At 48.0% G+C, this 22,434-nt stretch overlaps 1 protein-coding gene across 1 annotated transcript in view; it reads left to right on the top strand.

Moving 5' to 3' along the window:
- The first annotated feature begins 13,160 nt into the window (after window positions 1-13,160).
- Window positions 13,161-22,434, top strand: part of LOC137143736 (gap junction beta-5 protein-like) — an 82,875-nt gene continuing 73,601 nt past the window's right edge. Inside the window, exon 1 of the mRNA XM_067533692.1 lies at window positions 13,161-13,242. The gene's annotated coding sequence lies outside the window, so the exon portion shown is untranslated. The remainder of the gene's footprint in view (window positions 13,243-22,434) is intronic.

Genomic DNA, 22,434 nt, shown 5'->3' with positions numbered 1-22,434 from the left:
CCACATTTGTGTGGGGTTTTTCCTCTTCGCTTCTGCAGCTCGAGGACAGTCTCTGAGCTCTGGGGAGAGCGTGGCTTTCCTCTGCAGTGAGCGGCACAGCAAATGCCACTCACAAACCCCCGATCTGCCTTGCTGTAGCCCCACAGTTACCTGCATGGGCATCCTTCCTCTTGACCTTCCTTCTGGAGCAGTGCAGGCTCAGACAGGTGGATAGGAAGGCTACTTTTGCAGTGTGAGGCGACAGCCCTTGGAGGACTAATTGCCTTGTTTGTTGTAGCACAACACCAACCTCTATCCACCCCTGAGTCCACATGATTCTGACTGAGTCCAGCCAGCCAACCATCCATCTCTCCTGATGCTGACAGCATTCCAGAAGAGGCAGCAGGTGATGTCCAGAGAATTAGGGTGTCTAGAAGCTTGTGCTGAGCTCAGATAGCTCAGCACCCAGTCTACTTGCCCTGAGGTAGCCAGCATCTCCGCTTTGACTTTGCTTTAGCGTGCCCAGTGGTGCTGGCTGCATCTTAGAGGAGGTGGCTTGCAACTAGATCTCCAACTATAACCTTGGAGGGGTTTCAGTGAGTGAGAGAGAGAATGGTGCATGTGTAGTGAAAGAAAGAAAGAAAGAACTCTAGTTCTCGTAGGGCCAAAAGCTTGACTCACTCAGTCAAAATTCCCATTAACTTTGGGTTTTGATCCAGGGAGAATAAGCAATGGCTTTTGCAATTCTATCAGGGCTCTAGCGGTACTAGGGAGAAAGCAGGTCCATTAATAAATGAGGAGGGCAATGAAATAAACGGGGGCTGAGGGATGAGATGGGATATGGAAATGGTGCAAATGCCAAAGGCAGGTAGAAATGATTGAGGATGATACTGGGGGGGTGTCATTCAAGACGAATGGGATGGAAGTAAGCAGGGGAAATTACATGCAGAATATCTGGGTGCTATTTAGGCTGTGGAATAGCCTCCCCAGAAAAATAGTGGGAGTCCTGTTTGGGACTTTTGCAACTAGACAGGGCCCAACGCTAGACAATGTGTCACGGGGAACAAGCCTGCTCTGGGAGAGAGGTGCTCCGCAGCAAGAATTAGGAAAAATGGCTGATGTCTCCATGTCCAGTGGAGGGCCTGATTTTCGGTCACTGGACACCTTGCATGGTCATTTATGCCGCGGCAGAGCGGGTGTTCGTTGCAAATCAGCACGGTAGCGTTTGATGCTGGTGTAAATGCAAATGCAAGATACAGGGCAATGGAGAATCAAGCCCAGGGCAAAGAAAACAAAAGCATCTGCTAGTGCAAATCCTGCATTCCTCCCGATCGTGCCCCTCTCTCTACTGCCCACCTCCTCCACTCTACTGATGTTTCCAGAAAATGAAACCCGGGGCATTAATATTCCTATTATTATTTATATTGCAATCGCACCTGTCAGCCTCAGTCATGGACCAGAATCGCATTGTGCTAGATGCTGTACAGACACAGAGCAAAAAGATGGGCTCTGCCCTCAAAAGTTTGCACTCTAAAATAATCCTTGAGAGGTACCTTCTCTGCTGTGCTTCCTAGGGCTACCTCTTCTAGGGCTTCATACTTCACTCTCCGGCCCCTCCTAAGCAGACAGGCTCTTTGGAAACAATATTAAACCGATATAAAATAGCTTGATTAAATTAACAGAGAGACGTCGACAGCTGCCTGTGGCCCTGTAAAGTCTGTCCCAACACACCGTTTTATGGTCTTTCTTTTCTGCAGAAATACTTTGTCTACCTGCCAAGAAACATTGTCACTCTGTTGGCTTTCTCCCCAAAACTACGGCAATAATTCACTCGCCCTTGTCAGGATGAATGGCAGCACTGGGAGGAGGAATACTGCTCCAGTGAGAGCTTTTATTTCAGAGCAATGAGTTATCCGTAGCAGGGAAAGGCTACCTATCTAGCTGCAATATCTGTCTATAATGCGTTGTCTAGGGGAATTGAACTGGGGCTATCTTGACGTAAAATCATAAACCACTCCCGTCTGAGTTAAAGGGTGAAGGTGGTAGCTCTCATAAACCTCGACATGTGTCCTATCCACTAGGGAGAGACAATGAGCCACAGTATGTTAGCCAAGTGTACATACCTAGCCACTCACTAGCATAGGTATTTCTAACCCACCCCTCAACGGCAATATCCTTCTCTCCTCTTGTCTGTATTTGACTTGCATCTCCATTCCAGCTAGCTGTTTTTCTCACTCGAGTCCTTCAAAACCCCTGCATGACTGTGCCTTTGTTTTTTGTGCATTGCACCTTTACATTTCCAAGCCCTCTGAGTGTAGAGACAGGAGCCGGTTTGTTCTCCAAGCCACTGCAACATGTTGCAGAGATGCACATGCTGTGCTCTGGCCTGGAGACTTCGGTTTTTGTTGTGTGGTTTTCTCCCCATCCCATTCTCCTCTACAGCTGTCACTTGAGCTCTGAAAGCTCATGGGTGCTCTTTACATGTGGGAAAATTGAAAGCTCCATTCCCAGTGGGGATGTCACCCATATGGTGGTAATCCCTAGAGACCTCAATCAGCTTTAGGCTCCATGGTGCAAGGCACTGTACAAACCAGACAGCCCACAGTCCCTGCCCCAAATTTGTAAAAATGGGAATAATGATACTCACCTTCTTTGTAAAATGCTTTGAGATCTACTGATGCTAAGTGCTGGGTATCTGTGCTCGTTGGGAGAAAGGGGAGAGCACAGAAGGCTAACAGAAGTACTTCCTTCACCACAAAGACGCTTTGCTTTTCAAAGACCTGATGCCCTCCCACCTGTATCCCCTAATCAGCTCTAGATCTAGACTGTTGTTCGCATATATTCTGCAAAGCAGAGACTTTTAAGGTTGCTTGAGTAATGTTTCCAGAGTGGGCAAAAATCATGGTGTGTTTACAGGCAGAGAAGCTTGTGATGTGATTTTCATTGACTCCTTGGTATTTATCTCTGCGACTGTTGACAGTCCTAGCTATCGTACAGATAAACCTTTTGCACATGGGTGGATAATAAGAGCAGAGTCAGTGAAAAGGGTGATGGGATCAGATCAAGAACTACACGGTGGATAAGGAACTGGCTAAAGAGGAGATGGCAATGCGTTGTGCTGAAAGGTGAATTATCGAACTTGGGACCAATCTTATTTTTATTAATGACTTTGGCACAAAAAGTAGGCATGTGCTAAGGAAATCTGCTGATGATACGGTTTGTCAGGGGGATTGGGATATTATACAGGAAAATCTGGATGGCCTTGAGGACTGGAGTGACAGAAATGAGATGCAATTCAGTGGGACAAAATGTATGGTCATACGCTTAGGGTCTAATAAGAAGAATTTCTGCTGCAAGCTGGGGGGCTCATCAGTTGGAAACAACAGAGGAAGAGAAAGACCTGTGTGTGGGGGTTCTTCACAGGATGACCGTGAGCCAGTAGTGCGATGCGGAAAAAGGCAAATGTGATTCTAGGCTGCATCAGATGAGGCGTTTCTAGTAGAGGTAAAGACATATCAATGCCACTGATTAAGGCACTGGTGAGACCTCATCTGAAATACCGTGCACAGTTCTGGTCACCCATGTTCAAGAAAGATGAATTTAAAGTGGAAGAGGTGCAGAGAAGAGCTCCTGGGATGATCAGGGGTACAAAGGGCTTATGAAAAGGGACTGGAAGAGCTTGGCTTGTTTATTCTAGCAAAAGGAAGACTGGGGAGGCTCTGATTGCTCTCTTTATATATTGGGGGGCAAATACCAGGGTGGGTGAAGAGCTATTTAAGCAAACGGACAATGTTGACACAAGAACAAATGGGGATAAATTGGCCATGAACAAAGTCAGGCTGGAAATTAGAAGGTTTCTAACCAACAGAGGGGGAGATTCTGGAACCAGCCTCCCAATAGGAGTTGTGGGGCAAACAACTTCCTTAGTTTTAAGAGAGAGTTGGACCAATTTATGAGGGGAATTGTATGTCGGGATTGTTTGTGATGTGGAGGGGCAGGGCTCAAAAGCTGTGAGGTTCACTTCCAGTTTGTGTCTTATGTTCCTAAAGTTCATGCTTCAGGGTTTCAGCAGGCCACCTGCAGGGGTCAGGAAGAGATATCTTCTCCCTCCCCACTTCCCCCTCCCCTGCCAATGAATTCTGGGTTTTTTTAATCTCCTTCCTCTAAAGCATCTGGGATGGCCACAGCTGGAGATGGGACATTGGGCAGGGCAGGCCAGGCTCTGCATTCTGTCTCTCAAGTGTTTAGCTGCTTCTTGCTCACATGCTCAGGATCTGTCTGATCACTACATATGGGGTGGGGAAGAACCGTTCTTCCAGGTCAGACTGGCAGTGACCTTGGGTTTTTTTTTTTTGCCTTCTTCAGCAGCATGTGGATGCAGATCACTTGGCAGGATTATCTGGGTATATCTCACTTCATTATTTCCCTGCCATTGTGGGGGCCTCAGGCACTGGGGCCCCTGGGCTCCTCCTGTTCTCTGCCTGTGGCACATAACAGTCTAATCTCCTGGGGGCTGTACTACTTGGTCCAATTTCGGTTGCTGGGTTTAGTGTGCAGGTGGTGTTAGTGGCCTATGCTATACAGAGAGTCAGACTAGAGACTCTGGGGGTCTCTTCTGGCCTTAAACTCTCAGACTCTGTGGCAGAGCTGAAAGAACAACCTAGGAGTCAACTACCAGTCAATTGCTCTAACCACTAGACATAGCCCTACAAAAGATGGTGCAACCCTGCTATTGTTCTCCAGGACTTTTCCTCCCCCGGACATTAAGGTCAGAGAAGTGAGACTCCGAAGAGCTCAGCTGGACCCTTTATTGTTTCCGATGTTTCCATACCAGTCTCTTCAGCAAGGCACGGCCATTGCTCCTTTCCCACCCGGGGCTGATAACACTGCTCAGTGTGTGATTAAAGCGTTATGCCCCACCAAGTCTAATGCATCGTAGCAAACGTCCCTCTCCCCGTCTGAAAATGCCCATTGTCGAGCAGTCTTTCCCTGGATGGCTGTCTGGCGTACACTCCAGCACACAAAATCTGTGTCTAGAGGCCACCAGGAATTCCGTTATGCTAAAATCCACGGCTTGCCTTCATTTCCTCTTTGCGTCAGCTTCCCTACTACTCAAAGGAGACAGGAATTGGCATTCAGAATGGAGGTGAGGGGAAGGAACAGCCACGCTGCTGTGGCAAAATGCTTCACCAGGGCCACGTAAAAGCAATTCACATCTGTCCCGAGAAGATACTTGAAAGCAGCGAGGCTGTATCGTTAGTAGAACATGGTTGCCATGGTAATTAGCAGGATATAAATGCCTGAATGGATTATTATTGTTATTTATTGTTTTAATCTGTCGTAGTCCCCTCTCCCAGGCGTGCTGCACAAACACCAAAGAATTTATCCTTATAGCCCTCCTGTGAGCGAGGGAAGCATTAATCCCCCTATTTTGCACAGACACAGAGGCCAAACTTAGCAAATGTGGCTAGTGATCTTGGGTGTCCAACTTGAGACACCTTAAAGGGGCCTGAGCTTCAGAAAGTAACTGAGCACCCGCCATCTGAAGAGCAGCTCCCTTTGAGGGGTCGCAAGTGGGGCACCCAACATCACTAGCTACTTCTGAAATTCTCAGCCAGGAAGATGAAGGTCCTGGTCCAGGGAAACATCCCTATTTGTGACAGCCCTTAAGCATGTGCTCAACTTTACATAGATATTTAAGCCCCATTGAAATCAATGGGTTGTAAAGTATATGCCAGAGTTGTGGCCTGCAACAGCGTCTAAGAGACTCGCCCAAGGTCGCAGAAAGAATCTGTGGCAGAGCCACGAATTGATTTTCCCAGTCCCAATTCAGCACATTAACCACAAGACCAGCCTTCCAGAAGCGAAGCCAGCCCTCCACAGATAATCCATAAACGATAAGTCCCCTGCCTGAAAGAACAATTGACGGGAGAGAGCAGAAGTCGAGGGGTGCAAAAGGACACAAGTTATAGATATGTGATTAGACAGACAGACAGCTGTGTGGATGGACGCTTATTATATATTAAAAAACTGAATCTGAGCTCGTATCAGTCCCATTTTGGTAAAATTACAGAGTAAAAAAGAAACTTTCTAACCCTAGGCATTTGCTGCTGAGTTTTATTTTGTCAGCCTTCCTCCCATTACAGCATATTCCATTTAACACTTGAGTGAAAACGCCAGAGGTGCTGCCTTTTATATGCTCTCTACTAAGCATTGTTCTACCCCCCTTCCCTTTCCCTTTGCTCTTAACCTTTCCAACAAGTTTTTAATTAATCACAATGAAGCAATTGCAAAACTTTTCCCTGCTGGAGGAATGAGAAATGTTGAGAATGGAACCTGTCGCCTAGGGAAAGTTCACGGGGAAGCACAAATTAGCACCTCAAAATCTCATGGCAGAACATTTCTGGAGAGCATGTGTAATGACACCCCAGAGGGATCTGAACCCTGCACCTTCAGCACCAATCTCTACCAACCAATTAAAGAGGATAGGAGGATCTAAGCACTCATTTGGGGCTTGTGAGATCTGGATAAAAATACCCTGCGGTGTCACAGGCTTCTGGTGTAACCATGAGAAAATCACATAATCTCTCTGTGTCTCAGTTTCTCATCTGTAAAATGGGGATAATCTTTTTCTATTTAGACTTTCAACACTGTCAGTGACTGTCCCTTACTATGTTGATACCACAACAGGGTTCTGATCTCAGTAGGGTCATGTCGGTGCTATTATAATCCAAACAGTAATAATCTAAAGGAGCAACCCCCTGAGTTAGCAGAAGCGGTAGGCTGTTATTCTCTGGAAGACAAGACATACGCTTTGCCAGTGTGTTACATACAGAAATGCTGCCTGGCTCAGGGTGTAACAAGATTACATTGATTACAATGAAGGTGTGTTTCTATCTATTACCACAGGCTTCAAGCCATTGAAGATGTTTATTTTGATACCTGCTCTGTCTCCGTCAGCATCTTGCTGCTAAATCGATCAACAAAGGGAATGTGCTATCAATGTGCCAGGTTAGTCAAACATGTTCCTCCTATTACTATTATGTACTCATTTACATAGCACCACTCACAGGCAATCTAATGCTTCCAAAGTTACACGCAGGAGCTGTGGAGGCTTCGAAGTACGTTGGATCCTTTTGGTAGAAGTAGAAGGGGTCCTGGCAGTTTGCTTCCCCAAATCTGAAGAGGAGCTCCATGTAACTTGAAAGCTTGTGCCTTCCGTCAACAGAATATGGTTCAAAAAACGATAGTCCCTCACCTGCCTTAACTCAGGTAGATACATTCAACTTCAATTCCCACTTCAGTCGGATGCAATATTCCGTTTCACTTCCTGTCCTAAACTCTTGCCGAGCACTTAAACAAAAGCAGCCAAGCTCCACTCCAGAGTTGCTTGCATATGAATGTGAGCGCTGACTACCTGCTGTTAAAAGCTGCCAAAATGCTGTGGGGTCCTTCTGGAGGAAAAGCACTGTGCAAATATAAATTCATTATCAAGCATTTGAAAGGAAAAATAGCCTGGAAAAGATGAGCAGGAGCCCCGTTTCCTTAGTTGTCATCCTTCTTTTCCCCCATTGGGAATGGGCAGAAATTCATTCAGTTTTCGAATTGATGAGGTCCTCTCGGGGAAAATGTGACAACAACTGTCTTGAACAAGACACCAGAGACTCCACAGCTAAAAAATCAGGCTTGCTAGATGGAGGCTACCATAGACTCATTTTCTCTTTGTCAGGCGCTGAGGGGGCCCTGTAACACACAGTGAGCTGTGGCTGCAGAAACGCTGTATAATTCTATATGGCCATGAATATGTCAGTCGCAATCCTGCAATCTTTACTCTGGCAAAACGCTCTCTGATCTCAATGGACTTGGCCCCTGAACTCTAATAACCTACTTTAAACAGGAAAAAATAACTCCGTCGTAAACGCTCCGCAAGAGAGAAAAAGCATCTTGAGTTCAGATTTTCCAATGAGGATTGAGTCTCACAGGCCGGGTCTCTCTGGGGAGGTGAGCCTGGCTGAAAGGAGGGGGATGCGCCGGGAGCTCTTGGTTTGGAACATACAACTGAAAGAGACCAAATGGCTCCCTGGCCGTGGCTGGCAGCGGTTCGCACAAACTTGGCCTGTTTCATTACTTAAGATTCATGCAAGAGCTGGTTGGATGGTAAAAAAAGAAAAAAGGATGGGGAATGAAAGCACAGGGCTGTTTGCTACTGTTGGTGAGGTTGTGCCATTTGTTATGGGTGTCCTACTGGAGTGGCTGTAGCAGGGGCACTGAAGTGGGAGGCGGGTGCTCTGGGTCCTGTTCCTAGCTCTGCCACTGATCCGTGTGACGTGGGGCATGTCGCTTCCCCTCTTCGTGCCTTTGTTTCCCCTCCATCCTCTCTGTATTTGGATTGTTGTGAGCTCTTTGTGCAGGGACTGTCTCTTCTTAGGTATAGGTGGGGCGAGTGCAACGGAGCCCTGATCTCTACTGGAGCCTCTAGGTGCTAAATAACACTGGCTGAAATTCAGCCCTGGGCCGAAAGCCAGCGCAAGGCTTAAGTGCAATTTAAGCTCTGCAAATAGGACTTGTGGGCCATCTGGCCAGGAGTGAATTGCACCTGCAGTGAATACTTACCGCACAAAAAGTGTGATCCGTCTTGAAGTCTGAAAATCCGTCGTACGAACCATCCAGCAAGTACGTAAGAATAAGTAAGGGGCTAAACTGATACCAAATGGTTCCAGCCGCTCACACCCAGTTGGAGGAACCCAAAAACTCAAAGCAAACCACTGTAGAAAGCACCCTGCTTTGCCTTGTCAGGAGTGAAATCACAGGGCATCGCATGGTTCCGTGCAGGGTAATGGCAGCTTGAAACCCAGCCCAGGTTCATCCCAAAGGTTTAGCGACCTCAACACATTGGATCTGGAGTTTTGGATTTTCTCGCAAAAGCGGAGCTCAGCTCTACCCGCTGGGAACCTGCAGTATCTGAGCATCTCGTGTGTATTCATGAATTCACCCTCACAACCCGCCCCGGGAGGCAGGCCATTATTCTGACCGGCTTTAAACTAATGAGGAAACTGAAGCCCAAAAGCCCCGATTTATCAAAGCACTTACTTATGTGCTTAACTTTAAGCATCTAAGTAGACTCATCAAAGTCAATGAAATACACTAAAAGTTAAGCGCATGATATGCTGCATATAGGCCCGAGTCTTAACCAATTTGCCACACAGGAAGATTGCAGCAGAACTAGGAATTTAACTCTCATCTCAGTCCCAGCCCAGTGGCTTCCTTCAGGATCCACCTTCCTCCCTACCGGCTAAACCGAAAAGCAGCAGACCCTTTTTTATGTGCACTATATAAATCTTATCCAGAGAATCGCTTTTAAAGTGAAGATCTGATGGAGGAATAAATTCCCAGAGAAGCAGAAAGCAAAATGTAATAAGACTACACAAGGAAAGGATGTATCTGCTGACAAAGAGGTTTGCAGAGCACCAAAGAAACGATATTTTGTGCGACAGCCAAGATGTCCGAAGCTCGTCCCTGCTCCAGGGCTAGTTCGGAAGGAAAGATGAGGAGCTGGTGTGATATATCATAAGGAAAGAAAGGGCTCACACAGCAGATACACAACCTTAGCGTAGCCCAACCTAGAGCTGATGGGAAAGCGGTTTGTTAGTTTAGTTGTTTTTTTCTCCCTGGAAAATTTGGACAAAAACCATGTGAGTGAAGGAGAGGGGGCGGATTGTTAAAAATTTCCACACAAAATTCCAGCTTTTCATAGAAAACTCAAACACCGCAAACCTGCAACTTTTCCAGTCCAAAAGCTGAAGATTTTCAGGCGAAAGCTTTTTGTTTTTCTGTCCAAAAGTCGACATTTTCCACCGAGCGCAGACACTTTCTGTGGAAAATTTCCTTTGGCTGAAAACTCGGCTTCCCACCTGAAGAATCAAAAGGCTCCATGACATGGTCCTGCACCATTGATTTCATCAAGGGGCTAGCTCCAGCCCCATATCCCATCATTACCCATCTCGTCCCTCGGTGCTGGAGTGCTTAGTGGAAATCCTGGGAGAGGCTCTGTCCTGATCACAGTGGCCCAGCCAGCGGGTTCACGACAGCTCAGGCTTTCCTTGTCTGCTTAGCAGAGCTGGATGCTCCTCCAGCCCTTTCTCAGCACTCACCGGCTCCCTTTCTACACCCTCTGTGCTGCTTCCGCATTAGGCCTCCCACCTGACACGGCTTGAGCTCCAGCCCACTGCTCGATGGCCATTAACCCTCTCTCTCCCATTGCTCCTGTGCGGGTCAGCCCCTCACTCGTTAGCACCTATCGTTAGGCTGCCTTGGGCAGGCTCTTTTGGCCAGGCCTTGCCCCCAGCGGGAGTCCCAGTAACCCCAGCATCGCCGTGCCTCACTAATCCGGCCGGAGGCAGTGTCTGCAGCCACGCAGCCAAGATAATGCTGGGTTTGGGCTGCGTAGCTGTGGATACGAGAGGAGGAATTAGCCCTCAGTATGGTTCTCCTTTGGTCTCTGGGCTCATCTCCACTCTGGCTAGCCAAGCACGTCATTGTCCCTTCTCCACAGCATCCCTGTGTCCCAGCCCGCCAGGTCCCAGTGTGCAGAGAATGCCCATCTCCTGCACATGTTCAGATGCAAAGCCACATCGCCACCTCATCCCCAGATGATTCCACTGACTCTCGGCTCATTTCTGGACCCCTTCTTGCCTCTAAAACTCTCTGTGGACTCACCCCAGCCTGCCGCTTGGACCTTGCCTCCCTCGGCTCCTCAGTGGCCCCTCTGATCCTTCACTTTATCTCAGCATTGCTGGCACAAGAACCTTCTCCTCAGCACCTCGAACAGCTTCCCTGCATGACCGCACGCTGGCAGCGCTGCACCTCATTTCAGTCTGCAACTCTCGTGCGTGTGCCTCTTAATTCTTCTCTTGCTCCGCTGCTCTTTGCTCTTTAATGCTGTCACGCTGACCGATCAAGCCCTTTCTGTGTCCCTCGACTGGCTACAATATGGCCCAGGCACTGCTCTCCCCCAAAGGCAAGAAGTTAACAGAAACCACTCCCCCCTCCTGTAGGCTACCTGAAGGATTGGCACCGAGTTCAGCAAACCGGTAAGACTACAAGGAGCATTGGGGCATATGGTGCATTGATCCCAGAGCTGGCTGGAGAGAAATATGCAACCGAGTCAAGCCAGCCTGTACAGCCATGGGCGCTGAGCCAACACAGACTTATGTAGCTGAGGAACTTTGAACTCCATTCATATGTGTACATACAGTGAGAGAAAACCCCTGCCCTGGAATGCTTGCAATCTAAGCAATAAAGTCTTTGGAGCACAGACCATCTTTTTGTTTTCTGTTGGTCCAGCACCTAGCACAACGGGGTCCTGGCGCAGGGCTAAGTCACCTAGGCATTACCACAATAAAAGTAGCACTCAGGATGAGGTATCATCCCCATGTTCCAGGTGGGGAAGCGAGGCCCAGCAAGAGTGAGTGACTTGCTGCAGGCTCCAGGCGAAGCAATAATGCTCTTGTCTAGTGTTTTTCATCCACAGACATCAAAGCGCTTCACAAAGGAAGCCAGCATCATTATCCCCGTTTTATAGATAGGGAAACTGAGGCACAGACCCGTGACACGACTTGCACTGAGATCGGTGGCACAACTAGAAACAGAACTCACCTCTTCTGAACCGCAGGCCTGTGGGTGCTCCATTAACACATAGCCTCATTTCAGCTGATTGAATCCACATCTCTTGTATCCCAGTCCACCACTATAATCACAAGCCCACCCTTCTTCTCAGCCCTGGGGCTACAGGACTCAGCCACAAAGATTCCCATTGGCTGCAAGGGGAGCATACAGGAGCCCTGTTGTGGCATTGTGTGGTACTGCACATTGCAATGGGTGCAGAGGTGCTAAGAAGTTCTGCTTCCCACCACCAAGCTCCTCTTTTATCCAATCACCCCAGTGATCTCCACTGACTAACGGGGATTTATTCTCGCCTGTTGGGTGAGTTCCTAATGACAAGCTCTCTTTTTCATTTCCACTTTTGAAAAATACGCATTAATTTGTCTTCCCTATCAATTGATTTTGCTGTTAAAGCTGCTCTCTGCCTGTCCTTGATATATCCCCTGCAGGAAAATCTCTGTAAAAGAAATGGATACCCCATTGCTTAAGAAAGTAAAATGTACTGAAAGAGTTCTGTGTGCCCGTCCTCAAGGGGGGTGCGAGGAAATGATTTGTTCAATTAATTATAAATGTTTGAATTTAAATGGCTAATGTAGAAGATAGTCAGATATAAAACACCAAACTACTGAAGTGTTTTGTGGGTCCTTAAAGACCACTAAACGCTTGTTCTGATTCTGCTAAGATCACTCAAATGACTTTTGTTTCTGTAGTTGGGAGTGGGTGGGAGTGGAGAGAAATTTCTTCTTGTATTTGAAATACATCCAGGCAAGTTGTAATAAATGTTTAGTGATTCATTACTCTGGAGCTGGGGGTTTCTCTCAGAAGATAGAGACATCCCTAGCACTATGGTGGCCATCAAAACGGAGTAGGGAGTTAAGGGGGTTTTGTGGGATCAGGTTCAGTGTGTCTGTCTGTTACATCACTTAAACCCCATCCATTTGTTTGGAGGGACAGCACTCATTTTCGTTCTAATGGCCCCAATCTTCCAAGGTATTTAGACACCTAACTCCCATTGATTTCAATACCTTTGAGGATCTGGGCCAAAGTGACATACATTGCTTGCAAATTTAAAGCCAGATCCTGTAGCTGGTACAAATCAGGGAAGCCCTATATATTTGCATGGGGCTACACTGACTGACACCAGCCAAGGTTCTGGCCCTCACTTTTATCATCTAAGCTTATTTTCATCAGAACCACAGACTCATGAAACTGAAGTTCTAGAAAGAGCTATTTACACTAAAGAAAGGAATCCCTCAATGTCTGAAGTTTCCTGAATTAATCGTTTTGCATGTGTATGTATGCGTGCGCATGCGTGTCTCCCTCTAACAGGGCACTGGCCCTTTAAGGGGAAGCTATAGGCTGTACACAGCCTCCCATCCTGGAATTGTGGAAGCTGTAGTTTCCAGAGGCACTCTGGGCATTGTAGGCTGCAGCAAGGCATGCTGGGAAGGAGCGCCAGGGAATATAAGGAGCAGACTGGGCAGCCAGCCCTTAGTAGAAGTTGGAAGAAGCAGTGGTATGGTCCCCTGGCTATGGATCCCTGGGCAGGGGGCTAGTGAAGACATGCCGGGAAGAGATGGGCGAGGAAGGAGCCCTCACAAGGTAAATGGTTCAGTAGAGTTGGGGTGCAGAGAGGGGTGAATCTTTAAACCTGTGGTGAAGGTGGAGGACAAGATCTGGGATGGAAGAAGCAGTGGCCTGAGGCCTGGTGTGTGACCCCACTCTTATTTAGGAGTCCCTGACAAGGGTTTAAAGGGAGGTAGGAGGGGCCCCTCCTTCCCTCTCTGCCTCAAAAGGGAAGTGACTGGGGCAGACCTGGAGCAAGACCAGTTTAGTTCTGGGCTGGCAAAGGCCTGTCTGTTGAATCTTTCTATGAGTAGTGGATCTACTGGGTGCTGGGGCTGCTAATCATGTAGAGTCTGGTAGCATTTTGGTGCCTCTGTTCCCTGCTGGGAGCAGGAAATGTGGTTTAAAAATGAAACCTGCCTAGAGTGGAGTGGGGGGAATTAACTGAACTCCCCAAAGATTCATTTTGAGTTCTAAGTAACTGCATCATGTGTTCAAGCCACATCCATAGCAGTACCAGGGAACTCTCAAGCACCATGGGGCATGCACTTGTGATGTCAAAGAAGGGGTTAACCCATTAGATGTAGTGGTCTGCCTTCAGGGTACAGCTGGCCATTGGGGGATTCATTCTCCTGTCCGTAACTGGCTGCTGGAGTGATGTGTTAGGGGAGTGGACTGGGATTACCTCTAGCTCGGCTCATGCAGTTAAATGCTGATGAGTTAATCTCTTACGATAAACTCAGTAGTTGTGTTTAGAGCAGAGGAATCATGGGTGCCATAAAAAATAAAACCTGGCCCTTACCACTGCTCTGCCACTTCATCCTGGCTTTTAATCCTATCAGGTCTTTGAAACAGCATTTTGCTGCTCTTCAGTGCTCATGCAAACTCCATTATTTCTTCCTTTCATCCTTATTTCTTTTTCCCCTCCCCCTGTGCTGGCCCTGTCAGTACCTATCCTGCATGATGATACTTCCTATTAGTGCTGCTGCTGCTAATCCCCTTCTGTGCCTTACATTTTAATGTTAAAAGGGAAGAAAAAAGTAAGTTGGCTGCATAATAACCTATTGACTGGCTGGGAAAAAACCAGCCCTTATTTCAGATTGCCCAGCCCTGAGCAGAGCTCTCCTGGAGTTCTCAGTTGATTGGTTACTAAAGCTTTGGAACTATTATCTCAACTAAATGTGCTTTTTCCCCTCCAGTTGAGTCTCATTTGCTTCTAGCTTAACCTGTCCTCTCCCAACCCAAATAAAAGCAATTAGAGGAACAAAAGTCCTCTCTCCAGGATCCCAAATGTATGGAAACAGTGCGGGAGCTTGTTGTGCTCTGTAATAGGGGCACCAGCTCTGGTGCCTTGCAAAAATTCCAATTTAGTCAGCTACGTTTGGCCTATCTCAATGACTCCTGCTGCTTCACTTGGATGCAGTGGGCCTTATTCGTTTGTGGCGCTGGTGTAAATCAGCGGCAATTCCCCGGAACTCAACACGTTTACACTGATGGGTGCAATGAAAGAAACTGAGAGGTGAATTGTTCACAGCAACACTATATATTAGGCTCTGTTTAACAGTTGCTATCATCCACACCAGGAGTGGCTACGTTTTAATGGTGGTGGAGGGATCCTTTTAGATTGGCTTGTCCACTGTTGGGGGTTTTGCTTCAGAAGGATCTAAAATAGATCAGCTGCTGCATGATCCTATAGGAATACACCCCTGTTTACAGAAAGCTAGTTCAGGTTAAGACTGTTGATGTGGGGTGGCCCTTGCTGCTCCACAGTTAAGGTTGAGATGAACATTGTGTTTGGAATTTAACGTCCTCCTCCCCCTCGCCCCAAACTACTCTAAAATCCACACGTGCATTTGGGATTGTCTTGCACATTGCTATGCACAATCAGGGCTCGGAGCAAGGTTAGTGGTGTAAATTTGGGGTCACTGGGTCATAAGGCCTTGAGATTCAGAGCTGGTGGTAGAGAGGTCCTGTGAGTATAAGATTATTTTATTTTTCCTCCTACCTGTAGCTCTGGCCGTTGTGTAGATTCTCCCCACATCCCCCTCTGATGGGACCTGAATGGGTTTGATCTCCGCTAGCTTTTGTCACCCACTACCTCATTGGGTGAGCAATATTTAAACAATCATTAAGGATTTGATCTGGTTCTACAAACCAATGGGCACCTGGGATCCGTGTTGGAGGAAGTGATTTGTGCACATGCTGTGAGACTGCTGCTTTGTTTGGCACTAAATGTTCCCCTGTAGTATCTCATTGCAGGGGAACAGAAAATTGAAATTGATGAGAAACCGGCTGGAAACCAAAGTGAAATTGACTAGTTAACTTTTATTGTTGAGTGAAATGCAAAAAGTAAAAATAAGTGGTAGGAAGTAAATTGAATTTGCAAAATTCTTTCCATTTTAATAATCTCCAATGTCATATTAGTAAGATAGTGAGGAAATTGGTTTTCAAAAGCTGTGGTTTTTAACCTCAGAGTTTCTCACTCTCAGGCTCCAGTCTGGAAACACTTAAGCATGTATGCAACATTGAATAAAGTGCAGCATGCAGTTGTGTTTGTGGGGTGGGGACCTATGTTTACAAAGTCCATTGGCCTGCTGTGACATGACAGTGAAGCCGGAACACCCATGGATTAGAAGCATACAAAGAGAGAATGGAGTAACTTGATTTGGTCCAATGTCTGACCACCATGGGCCAAGATCTTCAAAGTGCTTCCAAATGCCTTTAAAACCTCAAGACTTGACCAGTTGACACGTTCACTGCACAGAGCAGGCAATTGCCTACATTCTGTGAGTAACTCTGGGTATGCCGCACGCACAAATGTGGTGGGTGCACATTTACAGCTTTTCTAGAATGTGACCCCTCAGAACCTAACGCAGAAAATGAACACCTGGCTTTTCATTTGTCTCAAGTATTTTCTTTGCTAGTTGAACTCACTTATAACACCAGTGAATGCTTGTATGTCGACGTTCTGGGATTTAAAAAATTCCTCTTGCCCACACAGCTCTGCCAATGCACCACAAGCCTGACTCATAGCTGCCCTCCTATTCCATGGGGCTACCTCATGCTGCTCAGTCACAGCACCACAAACCTGACCTGTCCTAATCTGTACCCCCCACACACACTCCCACCCCAGCTCTGCCAATATCCCTCAATCTGACCTGCGGCCTTCCCAGTTTGTTCCAGTTCTGGGCTCCCCACACGCAACTCTGCACGAAGTCTTGACCTGCACCTGCCCTGCCATTGGAGACCTTTGGCCGGACATAGTCTGATGGTGGGGCCAAACTTGCACTAAATATGTGAGCTGGACACACTTGCCCCAAACTCGTGTGTGCTCTTGGCCCTGCTTGACAAAAGAGAGGCTCAAGTGCTGACCTCGGTGGTTCCTGTCCTGTCTTAAATCTCAGGGAGATGCGGGGGAGGCCTTTTCTCTGGGTCAGCCAGTCCAGTCACTGAAACCTTTTTAAGCAGCTTAGCTTGTAAGCAGACCCTTCTGAATGTCCTCCCCTTCCCTCCCTTCCCCCTCCCCCCCATTCTCTCTACTCCCTTGAGTGGCTTTTATGACTGAAAAGTATTTCTTGGCATCTCTGGGACACCAGCTTGCTGCTTCAGGTTTGAGTGGGGCTTTAATCTGGCTATTGAGCCTCCTCCAGTCTCTGCATGACTAAGAAAGGGAAACACACGTGGCAAGAGAGGGCCATTGGGCCAAGCAGACTCCACTGCACCTGCGTCCTTGGGCGTTCCTTGCTGATTCTGCCCAAGAGAGACTGAGGACCGTTCCACATGAACACAATCTGCAGCCCCCTTGGCCTCTTCCATTGGGACTGCACCGCACTCTCACCGTTCACAGCATCATGATGACAGCAGGGGTTGCGCTCGGAGCCTCGTGTTCCAAAAAGCACAGGGCCCTGACGCTGGTGCTTCCTTAGCAGTTCTTCTGGTGGCTTCCACCAATGGTAGCCGGTGCACCGAGGTGCATGCCTGGCAATGTGTTTGAGTAAGAGGAACAAAGGCCCTGATCCTGAATTGCAGCCCGAGAGGTAGGGGGCAAAGCTGGCTCTGCAGACCTTGCAGGTGCGTCCCAGCTGCACGGGGAGGGGGAGGATGACCCAGCTGCCTGTGACTCCCAAGGGTTGCTTGGGTAAGCTGAGGATTGCTGTGATGGAATGCTGAAACCATATCCTGTTCCTCCACTCAGCGGCACCATGTGTAAGGTGCCTTACCTGGGCTGGTAACAGTCATACCTGGCAGTGCATTGAAGTACCTTGGAGAAGAATCTCGTGGGTATCTCTCCACGAGGGAAGCTCTCTAGCGGTCCAAATTAGCTACAGAAGCCTGGCCTGCTAGCGGCCGCCCTGCAGCCTTGTATGTACAAGGAGCACGTGACAATTGCATGGCGCAAGGATGCTTCAGTATGCCACCTTCGCTGGCTGCGAGGCGTAGGCTGGCATAGGACCCAGGGTGGCAGTTCTCTGCCATCTGGAGATCATCCCAGGGCTTGATCCACTTGATTTAGGGTCTAAAGGTGGGGCAGGATCTGGCAGAACATATCCCCTTTCCGTATGCCTTCCAATTCACAGGCAGGGGGGGCTGATATGCAAAGGTTAGTAGATTACCATGGGATATCTGGGGGTGAGGGTAAGGCCACGTCTAGGCTGTACAGTCCCTGCTCACATCACCTGCTCTTTATACTGATTTCTGCTACTGCCAAGACAATACCAATTAATAATCACCAACCGTGTCTCCAGCTTGCCATTTATTAAAAAGTGGCTTAAATCCCTCTCACTGATGGTGCCCTCCAGGCTTATTTTACTTGACATCAGAACACCACATTGGCTTGACCAGCTAGCAGCACAACGTGGCAGCCATGCAAGGCAATGACGTTGTCTAGGAAGCTGGTTCCAAGGAGACCTCTGCATTTTCCCCCTGCAGAGGGGATTTGCTGGGCAGCTGTAAACACAGGATTGGCTAGGAAATGATTGCACTTAACTAATGATGGGCTGGACGGGGCAGTGCATATGCCAGTCCTCTGGAGGGACTAGCAGCTTGCTAACTTCTGTAGTGTGATGGAGGGTGGGTTGGGCTTGCAGAGTCACTGTGGATTGCAAAGTGGAATGAGAGGGCTAGCTTTAGTTTGTGCCATCCCTGGAAAATAAAGGGAGCCATGACCGACTGGATGTTAGACCTATAAGTGGAGCATAGCGAAGGCCGCCTCTTGCACAGGATAGCGAGATGCTAATCACACCCTGCCTGTTGCACTTGAGGCGCTGCGCTCTACAAAGGTAGTAGGTATCCCCATTTTCCAGACAGATAAACTGCAGCACTGGGAAGAAGTGACTTCTCCAAGGTCCTATAGTGAGCCAGTGCCAGAATCCAGATCTCATGAATGCCTTGCTCTGATCACTAGCTTTTACTGCCTCCCAGATTCGAATTGCTCTTGGTTGATGTAGGATGGAGGTAGAGGGTTATGACCATATCGCTTGCCTGGTCTTCAACATGACTATTGCTGGCCCAGTCCTACACTGCCAGTAGCACGGAGCCGTTGCAGGGTCAGATCCTGTACGGGTAACTCTTGCGCTTTGCAGGGCGGTACCTGTGGGTTCTGACAGAAGATGCTGGGATGGGAGGCTTTGACACTGAACTCTCCATTGTCCCTGGATCCTCTTCTCCCAGTTTTCTGATGCTCAGGCAGAAACTCATGCATTTCGAGCTAAACAGCTAGGCCTGTTAGCTGGGAACAGCAACGAACTCGTAAACCTCTTCCGTGGTCCAGCCGCAGAAGGAAAGAAGGATTTCCCTCCCTCCCCCCCCCCCCCCGTCCCCTCACACACTCTGCTAACCTGAGTGAATAACTCCAAGATGGGTCTAGGCTGACGAAGGTTCATTATCTTGAAGGAAAGGTCTGACAAACCTGGGCTGGGTTTGCCATTGCTCCATACCAAGATTACTTTCCCAGGCTCAGGCTTCACTACAGCTGTAGTGAAAAACCGAACCCTGACCCTTCACAGTTAGTCTTGAGGGGCCAAAGCACCCCTTGAAATGATCTCCTCGTATAACCGCATATTTCTGCTTCCCAATTATCCCTCCTTGGGGCTGGCAGGCGTTGCACTGTGCAGGAGGATCTCCAGGCAAGCTTTGTTGCCCTAGCAACTCACTGCTTTGAGTGGGGAAACTGCATTTTAAAGATAGGATCTTTGCCCTGGCTCACAGAAATCCCTCGTCTACTGTGTGAATGTAGCCATCCTTCTCCTTGTGTCCCCATTAACCTATAGCTAGCTGGGGGCAGAAGCAGGAGCCTGCTAAGAGCCGGGATTAATTGTAATCTCTCCTCTTAAAAGAGCAGGCGGTGTCTCAGGATGGATTTCCGATTTCCCAGCCACCTGCTTAACAGATTTCTTGCTTTTGTAATTACTTTTAGGTGCTTGTAGGACCTGGTTTCCAGGCAACTTGTTAGATCTTTTATTTCCTCTTGCAAATCTGTTTTCTCTGGCTTGAAGTGTTGAAACAACCTTCTCCAGATCGTTAAAGCAGAACGTTTTTTGTGGCAGTTTTTCTTCCCTTCCCTCTGCTGGGTAAATGTGATGCTGTACCAGCATTTCAAGACCAGGTCTTGGGTAACAAGGTATAGCTATTAGCATTGAACACAGCCAGATCCCAGCTGGCATATATCATCTTAGTTTCATTGTATCGCCGGGAGCCAGGCCAATTTACATTGGCAGAGGAGTTAGCCCAAAGTACTTACAACCTCAGATCTGAAAGGACACTGTGGGCAGAAGTAACTGAGCTAACTCAGGGTGATGTGACTTATCTCCCTGCATGGTGAGGCTCTCTGCAGGATGGATATTCCCTATGGGAAGGCAGGTAGCAGGCTGGCTACTCACCCTTGGTTTCAGCCAGGGGCAGGGCAGGCCTAGTCTGCCAGGGATTCAGTAGAAGGTGAATGTATGGAAACACTCTTCTGATGTGAATGGAGCTGGGGCAGGTCAGGCGCTGATGAACATTGATGCTGCAGGTTAAGCAAAGCTCATATGTAAGTCCATCAGCAAAATGTGTAGGCACAGGTCGAAGTCCCACTGAAGAAAATAGACCAAGGATGTGCTTTGCTGAGTCGGGGCCTGCTTGTGGAACTCGTATTTAATCATGCGGATGAGCACTTACTCCTACAATAGATCTGGACAGGATATGGGGCGAGCAGATGTAGGATGATAGACACTGTACAGTTAGACCTAGGTACTGTGTTTTTGAATGACTAGTGATTTTTGGGAGCCCAGTTGGATACCTTTTTAAAGGGACCTGATCCTACCTTACAGAATGGGCGCTTTGCGCTTTCTGGCCCCTTTAAGAGAGCTAATCTCAGCCTATCATTCCAGTTGTCTGGTCTTGTTGCTGCTTGGAATCGCAGGTTTGAATTCCAACATCTGCTCTGCATCCTTCTGAACGGTCTGCGTCGAAGGCAGTTGAGATGGGAGAGGCTCTGTTGTAAGGAGACAGGTTGAATGAGCCGCCTTTTAAAATGAAAAAAGCCTGGTGGCCTAGTGCCTCTCAGAAGTGCTGAGCGCCTGCAGCTCTCATTCTCTGCAGTGGGAGTTGTGGGTGCTCAGCATCTCTGAAAGCCAGGTCACAAATTCCTACCTGCCCAGAATAAATACTGGGTCCTGGGATGCTTTTATCGTCATTGGCTTTGCACAGCAGCAGGAAGGGAAATTTTTTTCCCAAAGTGCTGGCCATCTGCAGGCTGCTCTCCACTCTCAGAGGCAGCTGCATTTCAGTGGAGCTGCTCTGTACAGAAAGGGCCAAATCCTTCATGCTGGACGCAAACTTCCCACGTCATTGCTATCTTGGTGTTTGAAAGCAGCAGGGCTGCTCACTGTTTCCTACACCCTGCTCTGGAATCCTGCTTTCCCTGTTGGTCCAAACAAGCCTGAGTGTACTATCAGGAGAGCAAAGAGTTCAGGGCTGAGGGTCTGGGCAGGCATCATTCTGCTGTGACTTTGGTGTGGCCCCATTCAGATCTTTAATCCTGTGATCTGAGTTTTCACACCTTTGAGCCTGTAACTCATTGGTTACCATGGGAACATTTTGGGTTTAAAATATATAAATCAGTGAGTAATTTTGGATCCTGGGGAAGAGAACAAAATTTTCCCATCTTTGGCTCCCCACATCATGTGACTCATTTTACTGTAAATGTCTGTCTCTAGAGGTCCTGACACACAGGGCCAGCAACTGATAAGCTTGTTCTTGGCTGGACTGATGCATCTCTCAGTGGCTTGCCAGTTCTTGCCAGACAACCGCTGAGTGCAGAACAGACTCCAAGTCACCGATTGCTCCAGATGGTGTGTAGCCATCACTCTCCCTGAATACACCTTGTGGACCTAGGATCTTGTCCGTAAATCTAGTGATGAAATAACCCTTTTCATGCCCTGCAAGCTCTGTACCCTAACAGCCCTACCCTTCTCTGCATCGCTGATTTTAGGTGCTACACTGCCGTGTTCCACTGAGAGTTTTGCTTCCACAGGACTAATTCTAGGGGAGTCGGGGTGGCGAGGTAGAACGAGCAGTGCATTGCAACTCCCAGCACAGAGCTCTGCTTCTAAGCTGGGAGAGTGTCTGTAATTGGGGGCCCCATGTTGGGACCTGGATTCGATTCCTGCATCTGCTGTGCCTACTTAATTTTGTTGGGTGGCTGATTATTAGGCTTTTTTTGCCATTTTGGCCATTGAGCTTTGTTGCCCCTTTGAGGAAGTGGGGGTGTGTGTACAGGCAAACAAACAAAAAAGAACCCTGAGGAGTTTCATGGCTTTACCCTTCTTAAAAAATGAAATGCAGCAGGCCAGAATCTGCAGCACATGTAGCCTGAAGTCACAGAGCCACAGTAACCGACATCAGCTGAGGACCTGGCCCAGTGTGGCTCTTAGAAGCACAGAGGCCAGCTAACGTTTTCTCTCCTGTAAAGCTCTAGCTAATCCTTAGCTTGACTCTCAAATTTCTGGTCCCCCTCCTATTTTAACAAAGTCAAGGTGGTTACACTTAACTTCTCATTTCTTCTTTAAATGGTTTCCTTTGAGGCAAATTAACCAGTCCCTCCTCATTGTAATTCAAATGCAGGTGCGAAACGGAATATTTTGGGGTTCCTCTGTAACAATGGTTCTTTGTGCTGCTCGAAACAAAGAGTCTTTAAAACACAAGCACCAGAAATTCAGCTGGTGCAATCTGGCATAACTCCACTGGAGC

This window comes from Emydura macquarii, unplaced genomic scaffold (genome assembly GCF_026122565.2).
Source record: "Emydura macquarii macquarii isolate MOO-44397 ecotype Brisbane River unplaced genomic scaffold, CSIRO-AGI_Emac_v2 contig_3348, whole genome shotgun sequence".
Classification (NCBI taxonomy): domain Eukaryota; kingdom Metazoa; phylum Chordata; order Testudines; family Chelidae; genus Emydura; species Emydura macquarii.
This window is presented reverse-complemented; position numbering and strand designations above follow the sequence as displayed.